Raw genomic sequence first — 25330 nt, forward strand, 5'->3', positions numbered from 1 at the left:
AGCAGATGAGAGTGCAACACTGGGATACTAAAATCAGATTGTTGCAAAATCAGGCTTCAAAATAACAAATTAAGCAAAAATGTATCAAACATTTTTATTTAACCTGCCCAAGATTCCCACAAAAGAAGCATCGTGGAATAAACGCGGATCGTTTTTGTTTAACAATAGTCATACAAAAGTTCAATCTGGTTATGGAATATGGACACAGTGAACCCAGATTACTTTCTCTCATTCCCCATCCATTTCAATTTTCCAATCATTTCAATAGACACCCTACAATTTTTACTTAAATTTGATCTTACTTACCAGTTGGATATAGCAAGATAATTCCAATATTTGCTTTTTCCTTGATAAAAGTATGAATAATATTTTTAGCCTTATCAATTGAAAACCATATTAAATAAAGGCTGTTTCCTACAACACACACCAAGCAGACTTTCAATATTTCTGAGCTGGTTATGAACTCAACCACCAAAGGTAAAAGGCAAGGATCTAAGCCAATGCAGCAGTCTCCCTCAAACCTCTCCAAGATTGCAGCGTATTCAAGGTCGATGAATTCTAAAAATACTGCACTTTCATGTGTAGCAGCTCATACATCACAAATCAGCAGCCAAGCATTTCTTTTTACAAAGAAGCACATTTTATTTCAAATTGAGTTTAATAAATCCTATGTTTGCTGCTCAAAATCTGATCGGAAATTGTCGGATCACATGATCACAAATTAGAGGTTTAACCGCTGATTTTCTACTTGGGGGGGGGGGGGGGGTGGTAATGCTTATTGTCTGCAATTATACACAATGCCAAGTCCAAATTAGTAGCAATAAAACCCAAAGTACATTCAATGCCCAAAATTCAATTTTAAGCAGAGCATAAGCCCATGCAGAAATACTATCTGGATAATTCCACAAAAGGTTTAAAAACCCAATATACAAGATCAGTGTCATCACATTTGTGTTATTCTCTTGGCTTTCAAGGAACAATGACACTGATTATCACAGATTAATTAGGCTCCTCATTGCTTGTTCAACTCAACACAAGAATGAGAAAAGGCCTATTAACCCATCCACACATCTCACTCATACCCTAACTCTCCCATATGATTTACTTTGAATGTTCCGCATGTATTTGCCTCCATTACCGACCAGTACTGCAGGTATATATTCAGACATTGATGTTCCCAATGCTGGCTTTCAATAGGTACTGAATTTTGTTAAGTGTTTAGGGATGAGCATTAAGTGCTAGCCTTGCCAGCGACACTCACATCCCGTGAATGAAATAGAATGTGCTTATTCGTGAAGCTCAGATTTCAGGATGCTTAGTTTCGGCAGATGTTTGTAGCCAAAACTGTCAGCTTTAAGGATCATAGCGTTGGCACTGCAGAGCAGATAAAACTGGCAAAGGCAAAGTTTAAAAATCAGAATAAGGCTAAAGGGCATCAGAATATGATTTCATTTGTGTAAAGATATCCCAGTCCAAGGTTGCTGGTGGCTTGTAAACTGGAATACAAAGATTTAGTGATACACTCAGTTCCCAAAATAATCTCGTCATTTTTTTTTGCAGGAAATGAGATTCTAGGTGAAAAAAAGACTATTCAGAAATAATATTTCATATCACTGCATGCCATTTGTGTTTTGCAACAGTACAGTATAATTCTGTGAAATGAGAGAAATGCCAACTTGCAAGTTCAACATGTTCCAAGCAGCCAAAACACCTTCTAGAATTTATAAATAGTTGACGATTTCTCTATCAACTGATAACATATATTACGAGTCATACAATTATAGTGTTATCATCGGAAGCAAGACTATAATTTTCTTCAGCATCAAGCACTTTTGAACAAGATTATTCATATGTACAGTTCTCCACTATAATCCAGTCTATTCTTTTATCTCCAACTCTCCCATTTTCCCTGCAACAGCAGCACAGTGCCAGACAGGAGAAAGCAAAGCGTGGGTTGCTCGCTGCTCCTTGGCTGCAGTCAGCCCACACTCCGTACGTTTGCAATTGGGTTTGGCAGATACATTTTGTAGTTTCCGCTCCCTCACCTCCAACATCCAGTCACACTGTGCAACACCCCATCTAGTGAGACAACGAAGAAGTGACAAACCTTGTAGGAGGATTGAAGGGACGTGCTGCCCTCCAACCAGCAGCTATCACAATCACATGCTGTCACCTATACTGTCTATTGCAGCAGTGGCCTTTCTGGAAATAGCTGCACCGCTTGGATCATTTTGTTTTATAGAATCTTAGAATTTAAGCATAGGAGGTGGTCATTTGGCCCATCGTGTTGTGCCAACTCTGAAAGAGGTATCCTCTTGGTCTTATTCTCCTGTCTTTTCCTCATACACTTACCTTTTTCTTCAAAAATTTATCAGCTTCCTATTTTTTTGAAAAGCTAAGGGATTATGTTTGCACTTCATGTCCCAACAGCCCTCTGTGTAAAAACATTTCTCCTATACTCTCCCTTTATTCTTTTAGTGATGATCTTAAATTTATGCTACCTCGTTATCAACCAATGGAAATCGTTTTTTCCCCCTTCCCAATTTACCTTAAAAAAAAACCTCAGAATTTTGAACACCTGCCAGATTTCCTCTTAACCTTCTCTGCTTGAATGAAAAGAACCCAAATTCCTCTCGTCTCTTCTAACCAAAGTTTCATATCCTTGGTATCATCTTGGTGCATCTCTTCTGCATCCTCTACATAGTCTTTGCACCTTCCCTAAAATAGAGTGCACAATATTCAATCTGCAATCTAACTAACAATTTGTATATTTGTTTTCTATTTTCCCTCCACCATTACGTTTTCTCCTTCCCCTCACCATGTGTCAATCCCTCTTTGGTGGGATGATTAGAAAACCTTTGTGCCAATGCACACCAGTTTTGGATGCATGTTAAAGCAAAAGTGGACAACTCAGCAGGCAATGCCTGAAGGACTGCACTAATCTCACACTATTTGCACACAGTACCTGCTGCAGTATAGCTGCAGTCCAGTGCATATCCAAGTTTCAAATTGCATGAACCTTTTCAAGGTTAGAACTGAGCCCATACTCCTGCCAGCTCTCTCTCCCAGCAAGCAACAAGTTATATTTATAAAGTGCCTTTAACAGAATGAAATGGCCCAAGGTGCTTCACAGGAGTATAATGCGATAAAAATTTGACATAATACTCCTGTGAAGTGCCTTGGGACCGTTTCACTCAGCACTCAGTGTGCTCGCAGTGTGTAATGTATACCTGTACTATAACTGTGCACCTGAGACTGCACTAAGGCAAGCAGTTCTCAGGCCTCAGCCAATGGTACTCGATCAGCTGTCAGCCACTACCTTGCCTTTCTGGTCCTGTCCAGCTTTCAGATGTAGCTGCATGTTGCCCCAGGTCATCTGGGAGAATTGATTTGATAACTTCATCATCAATGTGAAATAACTCAAATCAGTATATGATAAACTCGTCATGTTAAGCTTGTAAGTACAGTATTTAGTCAATCTAAAATTTAGTAATTGAACCCTTATTTTCAGTGTTCATATTTATTTTCTGCCTTTAACATACAGAAAATGTAAATAATTCTAAAGCATTTGGTTATTTTTGTATTCTTCCTGTAAGTGTCTGACTCGAGAGAAAAGAACATTTGTCAAGGTCAGTCACTAGAAATACAAATCGGGAGAGATGTACAACAGGCTGCTAATTCGCTATCACATGTTTTACACTATTCAAAGTCAAAATGATCCCTTTGCCTGTGCTGCTCCAACCCCCCCGCACGCAAGAATCAAGTTAGAGTTACTAGATTATGAGGAACACTACTAACAGTTCAGGACTTTAAGGATTATTTCCAGGTGAAAGGAATGGCACAAATAGCAGCTCTATTCAAAATCTGAAATATCTAAAACCAGACAAGGTCCAGACAAGGCAGAAAAAAAACAAGTGTTCCTCCCATTCCGCAATGGTTTGGGTTTTGGTAGCCCCTCCTTTAAGAAAAAGAAAAATCACTGTGCTCTGTTCCTCATTTTATGCATACACTGTGAAACAGTGCTGTTAGCAATTAACATAACAGAACAGTCAGATCTCCAGTGTGTCTAGCTGTGAGCTTCTCATGTCAGTAAGTGGGAGAGAAGAAAAGCTGCTTGCTTATCGAATTCCACCGTGCAAAAATAGGTGAATCAAGAACTCACATTATCTCAATTTCAGTCAATCAGCTCAGATTTCATGGATGCATTATATCATCAGGTAGCAGGCTTTAGTCGTTTGCAATATGAACATTTTACTGACAAATGAAACCAATGGAGGAATCCGTCTTCCTTTGTCTATCCTGTCAGCTGAGTGCTCACTCAGTACAAAAACCCTTTCAATAAAACAAGGCTTTAAAAATATTTTTTTTTAAATAGAGATAAATCCATCATTCCAAGACTCGGCAGTTATGCAAAAACAGATCCTGTCCTTACTTGAATCTAAAGATTTTCTTTCATCAACCCATACTGGAAAAGAAAATCTCACAGCTTGACATTTCTGTAACCTGTATTTATTGTAAACAGATCACGCTACATAGCGAGCCGAAGCTGGAGTAGAGTACTTGTTTTCGCTTTGCATTCCAGTATCAGATGTCACAAAGATGTCATCGCGCCAATCCTCTTCTCGATCTTCCTCGCTGCAATGTTCCATCTCAACGCTCAACAAGCTCCCCGCTGGAGTGGAACTAAACTATAGAACCAGTGAAAACCTGTTCAACTATCGTCGCCTCCAGACTAGATCCATGACCGTCCCATCCTCTGTCATCAAACGAAAGTATGCGGACGACGCTTGCGTCTGCATACAGAGGCTGAACTCAAAGCCATCGTCAACCTCAACACCGAGATGTATGAAAACAAGGGCCTTACACTAAACATCCGTAAGACAAAAGGCCTCCACCAACCTTATCCCGTCACACAGCACTGCCCCCTGGTCATCAAAATCTATGGCGCGGCCTTGGACAACGTGGACCACTTTCCATACCGCAGGAACCTACTATTAGCAAGGGCAGACATCGATGACGAGGTCCAACACAGCCTCAAGTGCGCCAGCGCAACCTTTGGTCGCCTGAGGAAGAGAATGTTCGAAGACCAAGCCCTCAAATCTGGCACCAAGCTTATGGTCTACAGGGCTGTAGTGATACCCGCCTTCCTGTACAGCTGAGATGTAGACCATATACAATAGACACCTCAAATCGCTAGAGAAATACCAAAGGTGTCTCTGCAAGATCCTGCAAATCCCCTGGGAGGATAGACGCACCAACATCAGTGTTCTCGATCAGGCCAACATTCCCAGCATCAAAGCACTGACCACACTCGACCAGCTCCATTGGGCAGGCCACGTGTCGGGCATGCGGACAGAGACTCCCAAAGCAAGCGCTCCCCAGCAGAGGAAACATCCCGATCGACACCTGGGAATCCCTGGCCAAAGACTGCCCTAAGTGGAGGGAGAGCATCCGGGAGGGTGCTGAGCACCTCTAGCCTCGTCGCCGAGAGCATGCAGAAACCAAGCGGAAGCAGCGTGCAGCAAACCAGGCCCCACCCCCGCACCAACCCTTTCCTTCAACGACTGCCTGTCCCACCTGTGACAGAGACTATGATTCCCATATTGCACTGAACAGTCACCTGAGAACTGAGTGGAAGCAAGTCTTCCTCAATTTCGAGGGACTGCCTATGATGAAACAGATCACGCTACATAGCGAGCTCAAGCTTGAGTAGTGTACTTTTTTTTTCTCGCTTTGCATCCAGTATCAGATGTCACAAATTTCCAAAATATTTTCCCCAATCAGTGCATCTCAAACCTGACTAGGAGTACAGTACTCCTTTGTCCACAGTTCAACATTTCCATTTACTCTCAAGCTCCAGGCCAATCATAATAGTAATGTGCTGCAAGCCTCATGCTCACAGAAAGTTAAGCTGCAACCCATTTTGTTTCTGACTCTGAAAGGTATTACAAAAAAAAGTAATTCAATGCCTGTGCTGCAGGCCAAAATAAACACTGCTGTGTTCAAACACTTGACAACCACGCAATAAAATGTTTACTTTGAGTGCCTTTGACTGTAGCGCTCACTTACAGAGATAGCTACTGCCACTATGTTCACCATGGACAGTGCTGTTTCTTCACGCTTTAAAAAGGTAGGAAGCGACTTGGGAAAATATCAGATAGCTGGTTACGGTTTTCATATGAAGATTGTTTCAAGTTCATCAGACTTGCTGAAAATCTGAATATCCTTTTTTTTTTTAAACCTAATAAAATCAAAAGAGCAAAGAAATAGATGATTTAAACTGTAACCAACAGTCCTCTGACTACCAGGAAACATCTCTCTGCTTCACCATCTTGTCTTATGATCTACTCCTGCGAGCTTTCCTCTCCTATTTCGCCAACAATCCCAATACATTAATCTTCCTATTGTTTCTCCCCCTACATTCTGTGTTGAAATCAAAACTCATCACACTACCTTGTACTCGATCTTCCAGGATCTGTGAGCTATAGAGTTCCTTGCCTCCTCAGTTCCTTTCTCCTACAACTGACAAGGTTTTAAAATCCATGTTTGACATTACCCAACATCCAATTCTTGATCTAGCAAATCTTCTTTTACCATGGTGGTGTACCAGACCAGGCCCTTCATCTAGGTTTCTCAAGAAAGTACACAAAACATGGGAAATGCCTACAGTGCAAGTACTGCTCCACTGGGGAGGAGTGAAGCTGGATATAAATGGTCCAAGAATCCAAATAATGCAATCTAGAGTTGCTCCCCTGTTGAAATCATGTTTTCTAGAAGTCTGGAGCTGGCATTTAATTCAAAATGATCACCGAACAGCCAGTGATTTGACCAAGAGTACTTGGAGAAATTTTCCAGTTATTGATTTTTAATGCAACGATTGCATAGTACAAGCTATGTAGTTACTCCATTCAAAGCATTAAATTTTGTACATTCAAACCTACATTGAGAGTGGTTCCCAACTGTCGCCTGCATAGCAAGAACAAACTTGCATTTATAGAGTGCTTTTCATAACCTTAGGACAGCCCCAAGCACCATACAGCCAATTAAGTATATTTTAAAAAGTGTAGTCACCGTCATAATGTAGAAAAACAGCAATGCCTCAGCTAAGCAGCCATAACACGTCAGAGAGTCAGGTGGCACTGACTTATAAAGATAGATTTAGATTTACATAACGCTTTTCATGACCACCGAACATCTCAAAACACTTTACAGCCAATTAAGTACTGTGCAATGTGGGAAATGCGGCAGTCAATTTGCACACAAGCAAGTTCTCACAAATAGCAATGTGATGACCACCAGATAATCTGCTTTTTTTTAATGTTATGTTGATTGAGAGATAAATATTGGCCAGGACACCAGGGAGAACTCCCCTGCTCGAAATAGTGCCATGGATCTTTTACGTCCACAAGAGACAGTAGACATGGCCTCGGTTTAACATCCCATCCGAACGACGCAAGGGTCCCAATTATTCTAACCACTCTGGAATATATATATTTTTAATGTATATAAAAAAGTTTCCAGTCTTGTAACACTCAAGTCTCCCACTTTTATTGCAAAACAATCTTTAGAAAAAAAGAAAAAGCTAGTCATTTCTTGCTGGTTTTTCTGACCTCGGAGGATAACCACAAATTTACAACCATCTGCCAATCTACAGAGCAACAATTAACATGTAATTGAGTTCACGATTTGCCTATATACAGCAATTAAACCCAGTCTTTCAGATGAGACATTTACATCTCTCAGGTGGACGTAAAAGATTCCATGGCAGTATTTTGAAGAGGAGGGGCGTTTCTCCTCGGTGAGGTCATCCACCGTGAATAAAAAACAGTAAAACGGAATATTATTTGAATGGGGAGAAATTACAACATGCTGCGGTGCAGAGGGACCTGGGGGTCCTTGTGCATGAATCCCAAAAAGTTAGTTTGCAAGTGCAGCAGGTAATCAGGAAGGCGAATGGAATGTTGGCCTTCATTGCGAGAGGGATGGAGTACAAAAGCAGGGAGGTCCTTCTGCAACTGTACAGGGTATTGGTGAGGCCGCACCTGGAGTACTGCGTGCATTTTTGGTCACCTTACTTAAGGAAGGATATACTAGCTTTGGAGGGGGTACAGAGACAATTCACTAGGCTGATTCTGGAGATGAGTGGGTTACCTTATGATGATAGATTGAGTAGACTGGGTCTTTACTCATTGGAGTTCAGAAGGATGAGGGGTGATCTCATCGAAACATTTAAAATAATGAAAGGGATAGTCAAGATAGAGGCAGAGAGGTTGTTTCCACTGGTTGTGGAGACTAGAACTAGGGGGCACAGCCTCAAAATACGGGGCAGCCAATTTAAAACCGAGTTGAGAAGGAATTTCTTCTCCCAGAGGGTTGTGAATCTGTGGAATTCTCTGCCCAGGGAAGCAGTTGAGGCTAGCTCATTGAATGTATTCAAATCACACAGATAGATAGATTTTTAACCAATAAGGGAATCAAGGGTTACGGGGAGCAGGCGGGTAAGTGGAGCCGAGTCCTCGGCCAGATCAGCCATGATCTTGTTGAGTGGTGGAGCAGGCTCGAGGGGCTAGATGGCCTACTCCTGTTCCTAATTCTTATGTTCTTATGTCCTGGCCAATATTTATAGAAACATAGAAAATTTACAGCGCAAGAGGCCATTTTGGCCCATTGTGCACGGGCCGGCCGATAAAGAGCCTCACGGCCCTCTGTCAGCAGCCCTGAAGGTTACATGTAAACCTCTGAACAATGACCCCATGTATCGCAACATTTTACACTCCACCCCACACGGAGCCATGCAATCAGTCTGGGAGAGACAAAAAAAGATTAAAAACCCAGGCTAATAGGGGGGAAAAAAAATCTGGGAAAATTCCTCTCTGACCCATACAGGCAATCGAAACTAGTCCAGAAGATCACCCTGGCTGTATTAAGAGTCCCTAAAGTACTTACCATTGTAGCTGCGCCAGCCAAGAAGCTATACAGTCTAATCCCACTTACCAGCTCGAGGTCCATAACCCTGCAGGTTACGGCACTTCAAGTGCCCATCCAAGCACCTTTTAAATGTGGTGAGGGTTTCTGCCTCCACCACCCTTCTCCTCCACCATCCAGGTAGTGTGTTCCAAACCCCCAACCCACCCTCTGCATGAAGCAGCTTCCCTTCAAATCACCTCTAAACCTTCCACCAATCACCCTAAACCTACGCCCCCTCATAATTGACCCCTCCACTAAGGGAAAAAGACCCTAACTATCCACTTTATCTGTCAGTCAAAATCACAGATTATCTGGTCATCAGCACATTGTTGTTTGTGGGAGCTTACTGTGCTCAAATTGGCTGCCGCGTTTCCCACATTACAACAGTGACTACAATTCAATAAAGTACTTCAATGGCTGTAAAGCTCATTGAGACAACTTGAAAGATACTATATAAATATTAGGGTGTTGTTCTATGGTCTTAAAGATATATAATACATACATTGAATGGTCCTATCGTTATAAAACAACGCACTATCCAACTTACCATGAAGGAAATAAAGATAAATCTGCTGGCTCACTATTATTTTTCGTAGATCATTAGAAACAAGTTTACATTTGGGTTTTCATATGATTTCCCTGTTTTCCCGCAAGTGCATTTGTCCAGCAGGCAATTGCTATTTGACTTAAGTGTCTTGTTACTTCATCCATCAAGAGAGAGAGGAATAAAGGCAGAAAAGGAGAAATGGAAAACAAAAGAAAATGTAGAGAATGAATAGAGACAGAGATACACGCAGAGTCATCGAGATACTCCAAAAATGTCACGGTCAGAAAAATTCCAAATTCTGTTTTCAGGCTTCCAAGCCAAGAAATTGAAATAACTGGCCCTATGAATAAAATAGATCCATGACAAGTACCTATTAATATTTTTGTTGACTGCTACATGCAGGGTGTTAGCCTTGATAATCAGAGCCTTAGACACTTGTGTAGCTGATTCTGGCGAGTTCTAAGTAGCAAGGTCTGCCTATTTCAACACTCAAAGACCCTCAATGGTATATTCAAACTCTCCTTTTAATCCAGTTGATGCTTCTAAATGAATTAGCAGTGGACCAAATGACCCATAAGGGTAGTTTACTCATCACCACTTCTGCTTTTTAACCTTCTGTATCTGTCTCTTTTCATCCCTCTACTTTATTTCCCCCATTTCTGCCTTTATAACTTTGAAGGTATGAGGCATGAATTGGCTAAGATAGATTGGCTAATGATACTTAAGGGGTTGACTGTGGATGGGCAATGGCAGACATTTAGAGAACGCATGGATGAATTACAACAATTGTACATTCCTGTCTGGCGTAAAAATAAAAAAGGGAAGGTGGCTCAACCGTGGCTATCTAGGGAAATCAGGGATAGTATTAAAGCCAAGGAGGTGGCATACAAATTGGCCAGAAATAGCAGCGAACCTGGGGACTGGGAGAAATTTAGAACTCAGCAGAGGAGGACAAAGGGTTTGATTAGGGTAGGGAAAATGGAGTACGAGAAGAAGCTTGCAGGGAACATTAAGGCGGATTGCAAAAGTTTCTATAGGTATGTAAAGAGAAAGAGGTTAGTAAAGACAAACGTAGGTCCCCTGCAGTCAGAATCAGGGGAAGTCATAACGGGGAACAAAGAAATGGCAGACCAATTGAACAAGTACTTTGGTTCAGTATTCACTAAGGAGGACACAAACAACCTTCCGGATATAAAAGTGGTCAGAGGGTCTATTAAGGAGGAGGAACTGAGGGAAATCTTTATTAGTCGGGAAATTGTGTTGGGGAAATTGATGGGATTGAAGGCCGATAAATCCCCAGGGCCTGATGGACTGCATCCCAGAGTACTTAAGGAGGTGGCCTTGGAAATAGCGGATGCATTGACAGTCATTTTCCAACATTCCATTGACTCTGGATCAGTTCCTATCGAGTGGAGGGTAGCCAATGTAACCCCACTTTTTAAAAAAGGAGGGAGAGAGAAAGCAGGGAATTATAGACCGGTCAGCCTGACCTCAGTAGTGGGTAAAATGATGGAATCAATTATTAAGGATGTCATAGCAGCGCATTTGGAAAATGGTGACATGATAGGTCCAAGTCAGCATGGATTTGTAAAAGGGAGATCATGCTTGACAAATCTTCTGGAATTTTTTGAGGATGTTTCCAATAAAGTGGACAAAGGAGTACCAGTTGATGTGGTATATTTGGACTTTCAGAAGGCTTTCGACAAGGTCCCACACAGGAGATTAATGTGCAAAGTTAAAGCACATGGGATTGGGGGTAGTGTGCTGACGTGGATTGAGAACTGGTTGTCAGACAGGAAGCAAAGAGTAGGAGTAAATGGGTACTTTTCGGAATGGCAGGCAGTGACTAGTGGGGTACCGCAGGGTTCTGTGCTGGGGCCCCAGCTGTTTACATTGTACATTAATGATTTAGACGAGGGGATTAAATGTAGTATCTCCAAATTTGCGGATGACACTAAGTTGGGTGGCAGTGTGAGCTGCGAGGAGGATGCTATGAGGCTACAGAGTGACTTGGATAGGTTAGGTGAGTGGGCAAATGCGTGGCAGATGAAGTATAATGTGGATAAATGTGAGGTTATCCACTTTGGTGGTAAAAACAGAGAGACAGACTATTATCTGAATGGTGACAGATTAGGAAAAGGGAAGGTGCAACGAGACCTGGGTGTCATGGTACATCAGTCATTGAAGGTTGGCATGCAGGTACAGCAGGCGGTTAAGAAAGCAAATGGCATGTTGGCCTTCATAGCGAGGGGATTTGAGTACAGGGGCAGGGAGGTGTTGCTACAGTTGTACAGGGCCTTGGTGAGGCCACACCTGGAGTATTGTGTACAGTTTTGGTCTCCTAACTTGAGGAAGGACATACTTGCTGTTGAGGGAGTGCAGCGAAGATTCACCAGACTGATTCCCGGGATGGTGGGACTGACCTATCAAGAAAGACTGAATCAACTGGGCTTGTATTCACTGGAGTTCAGAAGAGTGAGAGGGGACCTCATAGAAACGTTTAAGATTCTGACGGGTTTGGACAGGTTGGATGCAGGAAGAATGTTCCCAATGTTGGGGAAGTCCAGAACCAGGGGTCACAGTCTAAGGATAAGGGGTAAGCCATTTAGGACCGAGATAAGGAGAAACTTCTTCACCCAGAGAGTGGTGAACCTGTGGAATTCTCTACCACAGGAAGTAGTTGAGGCCAATTCACTAAATATATTCAAAAGGGAGTTAGATGAAGTCCTTACTACTCGGGGGATCAAGGGGTATGGCGTGAAAGCAGGAAGTGGGTACTGAAGTTTCATGTTCAGCCATGAACTCGTTGAATGGCGGTGCAGGCTAGAAGGGCTGAATGGCCTGCTCCTGCACCTATTTTCTATGTTTCTATGTTTCTATTATCTCTTGCTTTCTTCCAATGATCAATTATCCAATAAGCAAAATATTTCAGCCTGACTGATTAGCATTGAACTGCCAGTGCTATTTAGTTGCCAACTTGAGAAGAATTTATGTTAAAATGGTGCAAAAGATGGCTCAATCACTAACATAATGAAGGTACAAGCCAACTTGTGCAAGACCCAGGTGCTTTTTGTTAGGATTTTATAAAAATGAATTGCATGTCAGGTGAGTCAATACATGTGTATAAAGCACACAGTGCAAAAGGTTAATTTTGTCTATTTCACATTCCCAAACATGCCTGGATCATGTTCAGGAATGTAGCTCTGCAGGGTCACCCATACTATGAACAAGACAAAAACTTCTGGCAAGTAATGTCAGCGAGCGTGAACCGTTCAGAGGAATTATCCCGACCAATGCAGTGAAAAAAAAACTACATTCCTACCCACCCCATTTCTGAGCATCAGTGTTAGATTGACATTCAGTTCCATTGCTCGAGGAAGCAGGGGGAACAGCTTAATTCTGTTTCAGCCTCATTCTGTTGTGCTGTACAAAGCAGAGTGACTAGGAGTAAAATATGGATGCCTTCAACCTTAGATTGTATGCAAGAGTCACAGCATTTCAAAAACAATAAATGCATCTTTTTAACAAGAAATCGGAGCAGGAGTAGGCCTGACGGCCAATCAAGCCTGCTTCGCCATTCAAGATCATGGCTGATCATCGACCTCAACTCCACTTTACCGCCCAATCTCCATATCCCTTGATTCCCCTTGATTTGGGAAGCTTAAATTATCAAATTTATTTATCTTAGTCCCTAGATATATAACTATACTATGTGTTAAAGACAAACTACAAAACACAATCTTTATATTTATGACACATCCATCTTTAATAATACTTGCTTTTTAATAATACTTGCAGAAAAGGAATGGTTCCGTTTTTAATGCATCTACTCACCCTGCCAATTATCACAATTTTGCAATATCTACTATCAAATGTTATTGGGAAAATCAAACGTTTCAGATATTGCCCTGAATTCATGCAAGCAGGGATTTCGCTCCAAAATTAATTTCTCTCTTTGATTTTCCCCTCTAATTTTCTCCTTTACCCCCTCCTCTTCATATTGTGGTACAATCCTCTGGACAGTGACCTCCCGATACTTTACACTTGCTGGCCATACTTCATGAATTTGGACGAGTGCTAGTTGGTTACTCAACCACGAGGGCCATTATTGGCCCACCTCTCCCCGTCTACACCAGAACTCTTTTGGGGGGGGGGGGGGGGGGGGGGGGGGGAGGGGAACAAAATAAACATTAGATCAAGCACCCCCCGATCTGGGGGACACTCAACTGCCCCTTTTTCTAATAAATGTTTTTTTTTTGTGGGGTTTTTTTGTGTGATTTTTTTTGGGGGGCATTAAAACCATATATTTTACAAGTGCCCCCTCTAAAAGGGGAGGGGCGTCCACACCAGATATTCATCGAACAGAAATCAGGTGCAATAACTTTGGATGACTTCCCCTCCCCCACCCCCCATCATAAACCAGGGGGACATTGAAGCAAATTGCAGTACCACCAAAACCATTGTCCTGATCGAGATCAGTTAAAGCACAGACCAGGAAATTAACCTAATTTCTTTGTATCTGCCCTATCAAATCCTTTAATTGAGTTAAGTACCTTGATTAGACCACCCCCCAACCTTCTAAACTCAAGGCAATACAAGCTACGTAACCTGTTCTTATAATTTAATTCAATTGTAGGACAATTTGCATGGGTTTGACCATTGGTAATGGAAAAGGATAACCAATTAAACCACCTCATCAAAGCAATGTCAAACTGTGTGTCACATTTATAGAATCTGTTGAAGGATGCATTTGTTTTGATTGTTACAAATACTCATTGGAGCTTCTGAACTGCAACCATGACTGCTATTTAGCTCCAGGTTGCACACATGACCCCCAGGAATATCAACTGTGAAAATTCAACAAGGCTTGCTTGATGCTATCTGCTGGTTTTTAAAAATATGCTCAGTAAGAAATGACATAATCATCTCTGCACATAAGCGTATGGAGATAATCTGTATGCCTGTAAGGCACAGAGCATGGTCAGATGTCATGTCATCTTAGAAAACACTGGAGACATAGAGAGAGCTGCTGCAGTGATTTACCGTGCCAAAACCACACATCAGCAAACAGAACTGTGCAGTCACCATAGCAACAATGGAAAAACGAACAAATAGCCCTATACTCACAATCCAAAATATTTCAAAATTACCTGCTTGCATACACAAACATAATAAATCCAGCTTTATGACCATTACTTTGCAGTTAGCTCCAATCCAAAAGGATACTCAGGTTTGTTGGGAGAACAATTCAACCAAACTACTGCAAATCACAGGAGTCAAAATTAGACCTCACTGTGCCAGTTTTATTGGGCACAATGAGCCCCAATTTTGGGGACCAACATCCTGCACCCAAAGAATGTCCGAAATGTCCAATCCTAAATTGGGTTGGGTCATTTTTCAGGCATCCCTGGCAACCACCTAAAACAGGGTTCCTTACATATATTAAAATGAAGGGTAATGCCGGTCCTAGGCCCCTCTCGCCAAAATTGCCCTGCAATAAGCAAGGCAAGAGTCAAGCCTGCCCCACTCAGGATTGTTCAGAGTCCTCCAGAGGGCTGCTACTGTCCCACAATCGGCTCCCTCCTATTCCCCTTCCACCTTGCCGGTGCTTCCGGCGAGACAGGTGGCCCGAAGTTCGAAGGAGCAGAAGGGCGAGCTGTCAGTGGAGGCGCGACAGGAATTGGCAGTCGCCCACATTATTTAGATGAGGCCCATGGCCTATCGTAGGGCAGGCATTGGGCCTCCCTGTTCAGGCATGCCTTATGGCCACATTTCCACCCGAAACGACACCATCTTCTTTCCACCCGTTTCTTCAAGGCTAGTTCCAACAACTCATCAGTTGCCTTTGCTATAAACGGACATCCTTATCAGAATCATGTTGTCCCAAACAGGTCAGCAACTGTTCAATGCACCCCAAGGCACTTTAAACTTGACTACATTTCACGTCATCTGCCATCGTCTTGGCAACTTACATACTTCGATTAAAACTACTAAAGAGCAGTACAGTTTGATTATTACTGTTTGGATGTTTACAGATAAGTCTCATATTTCCACCCGTATTCCAATTTAATTTTTCACTTCCTCTATAGAATTCCCTATACCATGCTTCTGCCCCAGCCAAAAGGAAGGGCAGGCAATCTTCTTGGCCTCTCCCATCTCTGTTAGGGTCAGATGCTAGCATGTACATGGGAGTAACCTCTGTTGACTTAAATCCCAAGAGGTTAGACCCATCAGGAAAGATAAAACAGGCTGGGGCTCTTTTGTCGAGAAAAGGCTGAGGGGATGACCTAATAGAGGTTTTTAAGATTATGAAAAGGTTTGATAGGCTCGACGCTGAGATGATGTTTCCACTTATAGGGGAGACCAAAACTAGGAGCCATAAATACAAGACGATAGTCACTCATAAATCCAATAGGCAATTCAGGAGAAACTTCTTCACCCAGAGAGTGGTGAGAATGTGGAACTCGCTACCACAGGGAGTGGTTGGGGCCAATAGCATAGATGCATTTAAGAGGAAGCTCGATAAACACGAGGGAGAAAGGAATGGAAGGTTTCATGGAATGCTGATAGGATTCGATGAAATGGGGCGGGAGGACACTCATGTGTAGCATAAACACTCAAACTACTTGGGCCAAATAGCCCGTTCCTGTACCGTACAACATTCTATATAAATCTTTCATTTTTCCTCCATCTCTACAAGGATGTCACTCCAGTGGCAAGGCTGAGGTAGTTAGCCTGCTCTGAGGATTTAAGTGGTGCAAAGTATCCAAATAATTTGGGGAAAAAGGCAACTTACCTCCTCACAGATTTATTTAGTACTCCGCTCTCTCCAAAATGGTTCTGTCCCAATCTGTTGCACTCCAAGATTAGACTCTTTCCATCTTAATATTGACTGCTGCCAATCTGTGAAAGATAGAAGTTAAACACAAAGCTTGTTACTGGAACATTGAAGTGACTACACCGATATATTTTGTATTTATTCAGTTCTATTTTTCTTCCCTCCATTCCTTAATATGCTAGCCTTTGCTGAGTGCCATTTTATAGTCCCCATTAGCTTTCTGTGTGAGCCTAGATCAGTGTTTGAAGGTTATTCTCAGAGTATGCAACAGGGACTGTGTGCAACAAAGGCATGAAAAATCCATGAAGAACATACAGCTGCACTGATACTGTGCAGCGTTGGTGTCAGTGACAGACCTACTGGTAACATTTGCTCTTGCATCCTCCATTGTAAAATGATTAAGACAAACAAATCTGTAGATTTAAAAATGATCCTACTGTCAAATCTGGAGCAGTTAGTTGCTTGTTTGTGGCAGTGTTACTCTCCAAATCCCCAACTTAGAGTGACACAGAAGATTCCAACACTACCTCAGGCAATGTAACTGAATTACAAGGGCGCAGCACATCTGGATTTTCAAACGCTTGCAGTGCACATGCTGGGATACCAGTTGTATGTAAATGACAGCCACCATGTTAAGAATGTATTAGTGAAATTGTCAATTGTGCATTGATAACACCTAGACACATTCCCTGAAGAATTATAACAGTAGCTACCAAAAAACAATCCTACATACAGCAGTATGGGTTACTCTGCAGTGCCATTGCAGAGATGCATTGCAAATATCTTCCTTAGCTGCATACAAATTGTCCCTCAATGATTTTATTTATCTGTCATTTACAAACTCTCATTCTCTCTTTCTATCCCTTTCAACACTCTTTTGGTCTGTGTGTGTTTTAATCTCACTCTTGGTTTGATTCTTTCACTAACGTGGTGTTCTCTCATTTCTCAGCTTCTGCTGTCTCTATTTTTGTTCATCTCCCTTGGTCTTTCTGCTTTCTGTGTCTCTGCATTTCTCAGTCTGGCTTTATGTAAATTTTTCTACCCCTCACCAAATATCGATTTTTTTTTGCTTGTTCCTTGGATTTGTGTTTTCTCTCTACATCGGTGCTTTTCTTATCTGCAGGCACCCATTGATACCCTTGCTGATTGGGGTTGACCGATATGGTCTCGTCATGCAAGCAATAATTAGCACATCTCCCATGGCATTGCTTATGGGTAGTCCAGAGCACACGAAAGCCAGTGGAGCAGCTAGCTAGTGATGGTGAACATGCCACTGTGGAGCAGAGCATTTAAATAAGGAATGGAGCTGGCAGCGAGCCAAGAACTGGACCTTGGTGCAAGACCTCCTCGATCTAGTAAAGCACAAAGCCTGGATGCAGGAGTGTCCATGATATGGAGCAAATGATGCCATGAGTGGAACTAAACCCAGAAACAGAGGGGCTGTGGGGCTAAGGTCAGGAACAGAGATCTACAGAGGAGCCAGGATAGGGTGGTAGTGACATTGGGAGTGTTAGGGCTGTAATCATTGCTAAAAAAGGGGAAATCTAGTCAGTTTTGGCATGGTTTACCCTTATTACATTGACTGTTGTAATTATTATGCATTGTATTCAGTTCTATTTATATATTTTTTATGGATCTGATCATTGTGAATGTAATTTTATTATATTAGGACCTCTAAAAAAGACCAGACAGTGGCTGTGTCTCATTCACCAGCTCATTCATTTCCTACATTACAACAGTGACTACACTTCAAAAGTACTTCGTTGGCTGTAAAGTGCTTTGGGACATCCTGATGCCATAAAAGGCGCTGCATAAATACATGTCTTTCTTTCTTTCACCCAGGTCCTGTTGCAACGAGCCTGGTTCCAAGAGAGGCCGACAGGAGACAACCCAAACCATGAAGACAATGAGACCAGGCAGACTCTCAAACCACTGGTGCGGTGGGTGGCTCACACCCAGCTGCTGGAGCAACATCATCTCCCATTCATCTAAACGCACAGATCATGGATCACCCATGCAGTTTCATTTAAAGGTTGGTTATGAAAGGTAACCACACCAATACAATTCAGTGGCTGGGATCTGGCTCTCTCCACTCCCTTCCCAGATCATCCTGCTCCTCACAGATTTGCCACTTCAGGTTCCAGAGCACTTGTGGGAGGGAGGGAGCAAGGGAGCAGAGCCAGAGCATTCAAGGCCAGGGTGGTGAGAGCGGAAGGTTAAAGCTTGGAGTTGCTCGTGGGAGGGAAGGATTGAGCAGAAGGTCACAGCTGGAGGGAACTAGCTGTCAACCTGGATCAGAGTGCAGGCAGGCTGTGTTCCGGCTCTTTTAAAGTTCATGCCAGGTGAAGAGCAGAGTGCCGAATGTAACATTTTAAATGAATACAAAATTCTTTATTGGGCAGGAGGTCAGAGAGAGCAAGACCAGCACCCGAGGAGGGACAGCTGTAGCCCCAGGCAGATGACGTTGAGGTGGTAGCAGGGCCGGGAAGAGACGAAGCATTAAGAGTGATCATCAATACCAGAAGGAAATAAATCAGTGAGTACCCATCCATCTGTGGGTCACATGGTTCCCATGAATCAAATCAGATCGCTGGAAGGCAACATGGATTGAACAGGAAAGTCAGATGGCTACAAGAGTACTAGTTAAATATTACAGATTTGGTTTTAATCTCTGCCAGTGAAGGGATTTGTATAAATGCAAGAACTGCACAAAATAATGTGATGTTTTAGACCACTGTACAAATAGGTTAGAAGGTGAAACCTTGTGTTCAACTCAGAAAAAATTAGGTTGCAGTTTATTTGAACATTGCATAAAACTATCAAACTTTGTACTACCGTCATCAATGCATAATTTGAGTGGCAGTTGCACAAAACACCAGATTTCTCAATAATCTCATTCTCAAAAAACAATTATAGCCTTTAAAAAATATTCCCCCTGCATCTGAAAGCAGGATTCACAAAGGCATAAATCAGTGACTGCTTCTGCACTGCAAGTTGAGAAATGTGGCAGATATCTCCTTTTGTGACTTGGAAAGAAACAATAATGTAACGGTTCAGCACAGTGATTACATTCACAATTTTGGACAGAACTGTTGCTATTGTGGAAGTGATTTTCCATTCTGGCAGCAGAACTGCGCAAAGTTCAGTGTTGGCCTCCTTGGGAAATTCTATACTCCATATGCAGGTCTCTTCGGGTATGTCTAGTTCGGTACACAAGGGTGTGTTATAACTGGGCAAGCATACATCTGTTGAGATGCTACCAGGGGTTGTCAACTCGTCAGGTTTCATCACATGACCTCCTGCCGCCAAACGACCCCATGTCCATCCTCACAGCACACCGCCTTCCCATGCCAATTGGAAAGCAAACATGCTCTTAATTACCCAACTGGTCGATGCTCGACTCTTGGCCTTTTTATTCCATCTCCAATATTTTTATAATTAATAAATGCCCGAAGAGAATGAAAAAACAACACTTTAAAATAAAAAATTGCCCCAGTATCTTTTCTCCTGGCTTGCAATGTCTTGGAGATTAAGCTTTAACTCCAGTGATGGGCATACACAGGATCTCCAGGCCACTGCGTGGCCATGCAGCTCAGTGGAAACCAGAAGGGACTTCTTAAAAAAAAATTCTATTTAACATAATTTTCTGTGAACACTTGTTTATTGGTTATAAAAATATTGGACATGAGAAAAGCTGTTTGGATCATTCTTGACGGTCAGTCAATCAGGATGCAGATGTTTGATTTCCAATTGGTCGTGGGGAGGCGGGGCACCGCAAGGATGGACACGTCGGGCGACCAATTGTGGGAGTGTGGGGGCGGGGTGGCTGGGAGGCAGGAGATCAGGTGATGCCGCCAGGAATATATCCAACTAGAGTTGAGTTGACAACCCTACGCTACAGGCACCTGTAAGACGACCTAGGTGTAGGTGTGTGTGCGCACAGGGACCAAAGAAAAGTGACAAATTAGCAAGAAACAGGAAGCTAAATGGACTGACATCAAGCTCTCAAGGACAGGAAAACCTCAGACATGGCAAAGTAAAGGGAATCCAGAGCTCGTGATCCAGAAAACACAGTCGAGAGAAATCACATTCGTTTTTACTGGCATTTACGTTGCTGGCATGTGTTTCCAACGATTAAGAAGATGGAGCAAAGTGCCAGCAGACTCAGGCTGGGAGCTGTTTGCAGGATATACATCTAACATCCCCTGTATTTAATCAATAATTTATGTAGAGAGAGAGCGAGAGCGAGAGCCAAAACAGTTTTTGAACATTATACAATAAGCAATTTGTATCTCCATGTTCCCTCCCCTTGTCCCACCTCAAGATAATGGCACATCACTGACTTAGATAAATAGAATATGATGGAAGTGCACAGCAGGTTACTCAGCATCTGAGAGAAAAGAGGAGTTAACGTTTCAGAGGTATATCTGTCCTCAGAACTCAATTTTCTGTTCGTATTTCAAATTTCCATTTATTGAAGAGAGAAACAAACAGTTAACCAGAGCGATTTTAATCCTACTCGCTCAGCAGAAACCTGGTGAGTGGGCAGTTAAAAATTGCCCTGGCTCTTACCTGTCCTTAACCCAACATGATCACAACATCTGCAATTTTAACCTGCTCTCCTGCTCAGGCAGCAAGGACACACATCAGGAGCCAACAGGATCCTACTTTGCATATGCATGTTGCAGCCCGATGACATCATTGAGACCCAACTGGAATTTTAACTCAGGCCCGAGTGGGGAAACCACCTGGAGTTTAAATCAGGGCCTACATTTCAAATTGACGATCTTTCATCAGGTCATCAACCTGAAACGTTAACTTGGTTTCTTTGCCACAGATACTGCCTGACCTGCTGAGTATTTCCAGCATTTTCTTTTATTTTAGATTTCCAGCATCCACAGTATTTTCCTTACGCCATTTATTGTGTTTTTTTTTTTTTTATTTATTTTATTCATCTTGGACAGCTGTCAGGAAACAAAGTGCTGCCAATCTCAAATATCCAAATGGCAGTTTTCTGAAGTTAAATGCATGGAGTTCTGAATAGTTTAGAGAGTTGAACCAGTGAGTAGCTTCAGCATACAGGTCAGGAAGGAGCCCTGGTGTTAGCCAATCTCAGTCCAGGTAATGGAAGGAACATGGGTCAATCTTGGTGCCTAAGGCAAAGGGAAGCCAAATGAAAGGAGCAAATAAAAGTTCATAAAAATAAAATCTTAAAAAAAAAAATTGACTGGTGGCCTATGGGGCAGGGCCTGTGTTGTAGATGGAGGAGAAATAGGATGCATCTCTGGTTTCTGATTTGTGACCATGTGCGGTTGAGGAAGGGGTTTATAGATAACAGAAAAATTAGGAGCAAGGCCATATGACCCATCAAGCCTGCTCCGCCATTCAATATCATGGCTGATCTTCAATCTCAACTCCACTTTCCCGCCCGATCCCCATATCCCTTGATTCCCTAGAGTCCAAAAATCTATCAATTTCAGCCTTGAACATACTCAACAACAGAGCATTGGGAGCCCTTCGGGGCAGAAAATTCCAGAGATTCACAACCTTCAGTGAAAAAATTATCTTTATCCATGGCTGACCCCCTTATCCACATTGTTAATAATCCCCCTTTCAATATCAAGGATTTTAAGTTAACTCAGTTCAAATTTCTCTACAATACAACGGCACTGTATAAACCTAGGAATTTCAGTGGGAGTGGCTGGGGCATGGTTCCATGACTGCCAATATCGGTAGTCTATCATATCCAACAAAGACGTTGATGTGCTAATCATCAATGGCATGCGTCTTCAAGTGGCTGTATAGGCCAATTCTGGATGCACATAGTCTCTTGCACGTCGGACGAGGGAAGTTCGATATGCCTGATGCGGACACTACTGCCACCTGATGTCGTCTATCTCTAGTGTCCCGCAGGTGTTGACATCGGCTTTCTTCGAAGGTCTGGCAAGCAGTCCTCGTGAGGGTTCGCCATTGGATTTTATTAGCTGCTGTATTCTTGAGGTCCTTTGGTCGGATGCCACAGTACTTGAGGTTAGCCTTGATGCAATCTTTGTAGCGCTTGTGGGGGCGTCCCTGGTGTCTTCGGCCTTCACAGAGCTCGCCGTGAAGAAGCTGATAAGGGATCCTTGACTCATCCATGCGGATGACATGTCCAGCCCACCGGAACTGGGCTCGCATGATCATCACCTCGATGCAAGTTGATTGTGCTCTCTCCAGAACCTTAAAGTTTGACACCCGGTCATGCCAGCGTATGTGGAGTATAGATCTGAGACTACGCATATAGAAACTTCCAACTTTTTGATGTGATGCCTGTAGGGTGTCCAGGTCTCACATCCATAAAGGAGAGATGAGAGAACGACTGCTCTATACACCAACAGTTTAGTTGACAGTCGGATGTGGTGGTGACTCAACACCTTAGTGCACAAGCGACCAAGTGCCTGGCTGGCTTTACAGATCCTTGCATCAATCTCCTTGTCCAAGGACCCGTCACTTGATATGGTGCTGCCAAGGTACCTTGAAGCTGTCCACTGACTTTAGTTGTATACTGCCGATGGAGATTGTGGGAGCAGGTGCTGTGGTGCCAGGGGCAGGCTGATAGAGAACCTCGGTTTTACTAAGGCTGATGGTTAGGCCAAACAATTCTGTTGTCTCAGCAAATTTGCTGAGTATGAATTGTAGGTCACTCTCCTTGTGTGCCATAAGGGCGCAGTCATCAGCAAAGAGTGCCTCTAGGAGTCGTCGTTTCCGTACTTTGGTCTTTGCAGCAAGGCGGCAGAGGTCGAACAGTGAACCATCTAATTGATATTTCAGGTAGACCCCAAACTCCAAGTCTTTTATGGCATAGTTCAAGACGCAGGTAAAGAATAAGTTGAACAGAACTGGAGCGAGTATACAACCTTGTTTCACTCCATTTGAGATGGCAAATGGGGCCGTGGTTGTGCCATCTGAGAGCACTTCACCCGTCATGTTGTCATGAAACAGCTCAATGATGTGGACAAACGTCCTTGGGCACCCAAGTTTCGGCAAGATTGACCACAGCGCTGCTCTGTTGACAGTATCAAAGGCCTTGGTGAGGTCAATAAATACAGCGTACAGGTCCATGTTCTGCTCAATGCACTTCTCCTGCACTTGTCAGAGTGCAAAGATTATGTCCACTGTGCTCCGACCAGGTCGAAAGCCACATTGTGTTTCTGGAAGATTTACTTCTGAGACACTAGCTATGAGTCGGTTCAATACTATGCGGGCGATGATCTTCCCAGCAATGGACAGAAGCGATATTCCCCTGTAGTTGCCACAGTCTGCTTTGTTGCCCTTGTTCTTGTAGAGGGAAACTATCATAGCATCACGGAAGTCCTGTGGCATGTCTTCATCTTCCCAGATGCTAGTTATTATGTCATGAAAGGCCTCGAGAGTTGCTGGGCCTACTGTCTTGTAGATTTCGGCAGGGATTCCATCCTTTCCTGGAGCCTTTCCTGTACTCATCTGGTTGATGGCTTTCTTTACTTCGTCCATGCTGGGAGGAAGATCAAGATCTTCTTTGATAGGTTGCTGGGGTATGGAGTCAAGTGTTTCTTCGTTCACTGTTGAAGGTCGATTAAGATGATTGCTGAAGTGTTCTCTCCACCTCTCATTTATGCCAGTCCTGTCTTTGATCCAAGTGCTGCCATCTGCTGAAAGGAGTGCAGTGGTGCTGGGTTTTGATGGTTCATAGACTGACTTGATGGCGCTGAAGAACATCTTTGTATTGTGAGTATCAGCATAATGTTCCATTTCCTCTGCCACCATTTATCTTGCATCTGGCGAAGGTTTCTTTGTGCTTTGCTCTGCATGTGTCTGTAACAGTCCCTCTTGGAAATTGAGGAAGGGTCATTTTGCCATTCTAGGTATGCTTTTTTCTTTTCATCCAGCGTCTGGCAGATCTCAACGTTGTTTTCATTGAACCAGTCTTGGTGTACCTTCTTTTTAAGTCTAAGAGTTGTCTTTGCCGAGTCTGTCACCATCTGTTTGAGCTTTGTCCACTTGTGTGTGGTATTGCCGGTGAGTGGTCCGTGAGAAATCAGCCTGTTATCAAGGTCATCCTGGAACTGCTCAAGGTAGCACTGATGTTTCAGCCTAGCTGTGTTAAAGGCACTTCTGCTCAGTTTTCGATGCTTGCGCTGAAGTGGGGCAATGTACAGCTGGAGTGGATCTGACTAGATGGTGATCTGTCCAGCATTCTGCTCCAGTCATTTTACATCCTTGATGTCTCGCCTTCTTACAATGACATGGTCTATCATGTGCCATTGCTTAGACCTGGGGTGCATCCAAGTTGTTTTGTACTTGTCAGCCTGCCTGAATAGAGTATTTGTAATAGTCAAGTCGTTTTCCGCGCACATACTCAAGAGGAGGAGGCCATTACTGTTTCATTTTCCTATGCCGTGCAGTCCAATGACTCCCTTCCAGTCTTGCTTGCTGTCTTTTCCAACTCGTGCGTTGAAATCACCCAGGATGATCAACTTGTCCCCAGCAGGTGTGGACCTGACCAGTCTGTCTAGATCTTCATAGAACCTCTCTTTCATCTCATCGGGACTTGGAAGGGTGGGTGCATAAGCACTTATAATGGTGATGACGCTTGACATTCAGGGGGAAACGCAGTTTCATAAGTCTTTCGTCAATCCCTTCAGGCAGATTCGGAAATTGTTGCATGAGAAGTCTTCACTGCTATGCCAACTCCGTGGATCCTATTCTCATTCTCTGCCTTGCCTTTCCAACAGAAGGTGTAGCTGCTACCTAGTTCACTCACGCAGCCCTCCTCTGCAAGTCTTGTCTCACTCAGAGCCGCTATATCGATGTTATAACGCTGCAGCTCTCTTGCAATAAGGGCAGTCCTTCTTTCCAGTCTTGTAGTGTCAGCTCTGTCGAAGAGTGTGCGAACGTTCCATTGTCCGAGAAGAAGTTTTCGACTGTTGCTGTATTTTCGACTGCAGAATGGGTTGAAC

General features: G+C 43.1%; 1 protein-coding gene across 4 annotated transcripts in view; it reads right to left on the bottom strand.

Moving 5' to 3' along the window:
* Positions 1 to 25330, bottom strand: part of LOC139279764 (cAMP-dependent protein kinase inhibitor alpha-like) — a 128105-nt gene that overhangs the window by 68971 nt on the left and 33804 nt on the right. For all 4 annotated transcript variants that reach the window (XM_070898965.1, XM_070898968.1, XM_070898967.1 and 1 more), the window contains exon 2: positions 16311 to 16417. The gene's annotated coding sequence lies outside the window, so the exon portion shown is untranslated. The remainder of the gene's footprint in view (positions 1 to 16310; positions 16418 to 25330) is intronic.

The sequence above is a fragment of the Pristiophorus japonicus genome, chromosome 14 (assembly GCF_044704955.1).
Source record: "Pristiophorus japonicus isolate sPriJap1 chromosome 14, sPriJap1.hap1, whole genome shotgun sequence".
Taxonomy (NCBI): Eukaryota; Metazoa; Chordata; class Chondrichthyes; family Pristiophoridae; genus Pristiophorus; species Pristiophorus japonicus.